Raw genomic sequence first — 4,741 nt, 5'->3', positions numbered from 1 at the left:
GCAACAGCAGCAGAATGTAGAAGATGCCATGAAGGAGATGCAGAAGCCTCTGGCCCGCTATATCGATGATGAAGATCTGGATCGGATGCTGAGAGAACAAGAAAGAGAGGGGGACCCGATGGCCGACTTCATTAAGAAGAATAATGCTGAGGAGAACAAGCACAAGAAAGCGGGGCCTCGCTATAATGGTCCTGCACCTCCTCCAATAGATTCAGAATCTGGCCTGGCTACCGCTGGGATGGAGTGGACAGGTCCAATGGCTTCGAACAGAAGCGCTTTGCCAGGCTCGCCAGCAAGAAGGCTGTGGAGGAGCTTGCCTACAAGTGGAGTGTGGAGGACATGTAGCTTCTCCAAGGCTGTGTGGTGCTGTGGTGGTGGTGGCCCAGCACAACCCGACATCCAGCTCTAATGCTTGTCTTGCTAGACACAGACCAGCAACTCATGGTCAGTTCTGCCCTTTGGACTAGGCACCTACCCTTGGCTGTGTCCTTGTTGTCTGTTGACTGACTGACAGCGACTTCTCTATCCCAGGGCTTCTTCTTTGCCAGTTCTTTCCATTTTATTTTTACAAGTAAACACAGATTGCCTGCTTGCCCTCACCTTGCAGCAAGACCATTCCCTCACTGGCATTAGAGAATTCTTCATCCCATTTCCAGCATAGATTGAAGAGCAGTCGGCACGTCTAACCTACCGGACTGAGCCAAGAGAAGACAAATCCTAGTTTTTTAATTTTGGATCCAGTTTAACCTGCAAACTGCCTCCAGGAGAAATGTCACAGGACACCATAGACCAGAGCTGGGACTGTGAACTGTTGAACATGCAGAATTTCTCCTGCAGGTGGACCATCCGCAACTTCCGTTTTTCTCTGGAGGAAACGAGGGACAGTATTAGAAGCCCAACTTTCTCAACAGGAGACGATAACAAATGGTGTTTGAGAGTTCCCCCTAAGGGGGTCGATGAAGAAAGCTCAGATTACCTGTCAGTTAACATAGAGTTGCTCAGCTCTCCAAAGAGTCCAATTACGGCACAGAAATGGGTAAGGTCACATCCTGCCAAGCCTGATGATCTGATTTCATCCTTAGGTGCCACATGGTGAAAGGAGGGAACTGACTGATCCCTGTGCTGTGGCACATGCCCTTAAATAAGTTAATAAATATATGGCTATAAAAATGAGGACGGACTTTTGGTCACACTGCATGTGTACTTTGTTACTATCCAGGCTGGCATCATCTCTTGTGCATTCAATAAACTTTGGTTCTAAAATAAGGTTGTTGGCAACCCCTTACAGTATTTGAAATAAGTTTTAAATGGCAGATTGCTCAAGTTAGCTAACTCAGCAGGCAGTTACATTTAAGTGAGAAAATAATAGTAAAATTCCTAGTGCTTAAAAACAACTATTTCCATTTCTTCTCTGATGGTTCAGCAGTTAAATGTACTTATTCTACAGAGGACCCAGGTTCAGTTCTCAGCACACACGTGACAGCTTACAGTTATACAGCCACTGCTATGCCCAAGTTTATTATCCCCAAAAGGAAACCGGATTCTGACAGATTCTGATGTAAAGCACAAGAGGGATTTTAAATATTCAAACTTGAGTTTGGACTATACCTCTACCACACCAATGCAGTGGGTGAGAGAAGTGCAGCCTGAACCCAGGAAGGGGGGAACATTTAAAGGGGAAATGCCATATTAAGGGGAGTTCATATCCTGTCATCCTGGGATTGGGTAAGGAGGGCATAGGGCAAGGTAGTCTCTGAAACCATTGGTCAGTTTTGGACATGAAAACCCTAACAAAGAGCCATTAAAAATTGAGAAGGTATCTTCAAGGGCAGGGTGCATCCTAGGAACATCTGAACCTCGTTAAAGTTTATGGCCCTGCTCCCTAGCTCCTTAATTGGCTATTTTCAGGGTATCCATCCAAATAGCACTATCGCAGCACATATCGGATTGAGATCCCCCCTCATTATATGGCTTAAGATGATGCCCCCTCTTTTTTTTTTTTTTTTTTTTTGGTTTTTCGAGATAGGGTTTCTCTGTGGTTTTGGAGCCTGTCCTGGAACTAGCTCTTGTAGACCAGGCTGTTCTCGAACTCACAGAGATCCGCCTGCCTCTGCCTCCCGAGTGCTGGGATTAAAGGCTTGCGCCACCATCGCCCGGCGATGCCCCCTCTTTAAAATGGAGTCTGCAAAGTCAGGTCCTCACACCACCATTAACTCCAGTTAGGGGATCCAAAGCCCTGTTCTAGCCTTCACAGACACCAGATGTGCAAGTAGTGCACAGACATAAATCCAAGCGAAACACTCAAACACGTAAAGAAAACATCCTGAAACAAGACAATTCCATTTTTTCTTCCTGTTGAGGACTGCATGCTTTTGGAATAAATAAGAATCCCTGTGGAGCCTGTTAAAATCTCCAGGCCTCCTCCAAAGAGATTCTGATGCACCAGGTCAAGAAGAAAATGAGAACTATGAATCTTTCTACTTCCCATGTAGGTTAGATCTATGTAACATGTAATTCCCTCTTACTGTATACATTGTTGTCTAAGTTCTCTCAGGTTGTGGTTTGTAGACTGGCTTTCTTTGCTTTATATTAATAACCACCTATGAGTAGTACATGTGAAAATTGTCTTTCTGTATCTGGGTTACCTCACTCAAAATAATGTTTTCTAGCTCCATCCATTTTCCTGAAAAATTCAAGCTGTCATTATTATTTTTTTCTGCTGTGTAGTACTCCATTGTGTAAATGTATCACTTTTTTTTTATCCATTATTTGGCTGAGGGGCATTTAGGTTGTTTCCAGGTTTTGGCTATGACAAACAAAGCTGCTATGAATATAGATGAGCACACGTCCTTGTGGCACGATTGGGCATACTTTGGATATATACCAAAAAAATGGTATTACTGGTTCTTGAGGAAGGTTGTTTCCTAATTTTCTAAGAAATCACCACACCGACATCCAAAGGGGTTGTACCAGCTTGCATTCCCACCAGCAATGCAGAAGTGTTCCTTTTTCCCCACAACCCCTCCAGCAAAAGTTGTCATCAGTGTTTTTGATCTTGGCCATTCTTACAAATGGAAGATGGAATCTCAGAGTTGTTTTGATTTGCATTTCTCTGACGACTAAGGATGTTGAACTCAGGTGGGGGCAGACACTGCAGTACCACATGGCACATGTGGAGGTCAGAAGAATCTGGGCCTCGGTTCTCTCACCCTGCCATGTGGGTCCCAGAAATCAAACCCAGGTTTCTGGACTTGACCACAAGCACTTTTACCTCTGAAGCAGCTCACCCACCCAGTAAAAGCTATTTATTAACCAAGTGTGACATGGAGCCCACAAACTGAGGGAGAGTATTTTGTCTGTTATTTGAATAAAAATCATCTAAGGAGTCCAGAGAGGGAAACAAAGCCTGATATCTCAGGATTGAAGACAGGTAGACAGTCACAAATTCCAGGTCAGCCTGGTCTATACAGTGAATTACTGCCATCCAGGTCTACACCTGTCTCAGACACAAATAAACAAAAACAAAAACGAAGAATCTCCTGAGTAAATTTTGAGCATGGGGACCTTGGGGGAGGACTGAAGGCAGGAGGGGAGAGACAGGGAGGGGTAGAGAGAGATATGTAGAGCTCAACAGATATCAATAAAGAAAATTTTTCAAAATAAATAATAAAAAGGAGGAATTTATTTTTCTTCATGTGTAAGTGAACATACATGTTTGTGAGAATATGGAAGCCAAATGGTGTTCTTTGGGTGTTTTTTTACCTTCAGTTTTCTCTCTCTCTTTTTTTGTTTGCTTGTTTGTTTCATTTTTCAAGATGGGGTTTCTCTGTGTAACAACCCTAGATGTCCTGGAACTTGCTAGAACCCACAGATCAACCTGCCTCTGTCTCCAGAGTGCTGGGATTAATAACCTTGTGGTATCACTGCCTGGCTTTTGTGTTTCTTTTAAAGAATTTATATGAAAAAAGATAAAAAAAAGAATATATGTGGATGAATGTTTTCCCTGCATATGCACTATGTTAGATCCCTTGGAACTTGGGTTATGGATTGCTCTGAGCCACTCTGGGTGCTGGGAATTGAACCTGTATCGATTACAAGAGCAATAAGTGCTATTGAGCCATTTCTTCAGTCCCTTACTCTTTGAGGCAGAATCTCTTATTGATCTGGAACATGACATGTGGGTGTGACTAGCAAGCTCTCAGGATCTTCTTCTCCAGGGCAGGTTTTATAAGCAAGGTCTGTCAAGCCTGACTTCTTTTTTAATAGAGGTTAAAGTTATGTTTTCCCTTGAAATATGGCTTTTAATGGAGAGTCCCAGCTGTAGGGAGGTAAAGGCAAGATTATCATCTTTGCAATGTATAGCAAGTTCAAGGCCATTCTGACCCCGTCTCAAAAACCAAACCATGGGCTTATGAGACAAGACCATGTTAATACACATCTTAGGCCTTCGTGGAACAGTCGTGACTCCCATCATGATAACAGGAGCCCCTTATTCTGTTCCAGAAGTTTCCATAACTGCAAATAGAACTCATTGCTGACTATACGTCCACCCCAAACGGCACCCTAAGATTCTAGCCCCAACTGCAGCCCATGTGGCCGGGGCTGCTTACTACTACCAACGACAAGATGTGGATGCTGACCCGTGGGGGACCAAGGTTAGAGAATGAATACATGTGAATGAATGAGTGGGGACTGAGAGAAAATTAGTAAAAGCCCCTCCACGTATCCCTGTGAGGTTCCA

General features: G+C 43.8%; 1 pseudogene; it reads left to right on the top strand.

The window, feature by feature from the left end:
- The first annotated feature begins 817 nt into the window (after positions 1-817).
- LOC101979844 overlaps positions 818-4,741 on the top strand; it is a 6,413-nt pseudogene continuing 2,489 nt past the window's right edge.

This window comes from Microtus ochrogaster, unplaced genomic scaffold (genome assembly GCF_000317375.1).
Source record: "Microtus ochrogaster isolate Prairie Vole_2 unplaced genomic scaffold, MicOch1.0 UNK110, whole genome shotgun sequence".
NCBI lineage: Eukaryota > Metazoa > Chordata > Mammalia > Rodentia > Cricetidae > Microtus > Microtus ochrogaster.
The sequence above is the reverse complement of the archived record's forward strand: the minus strand, read 5'-3'. Positions and strand labels throughout refer to the sequence as shown.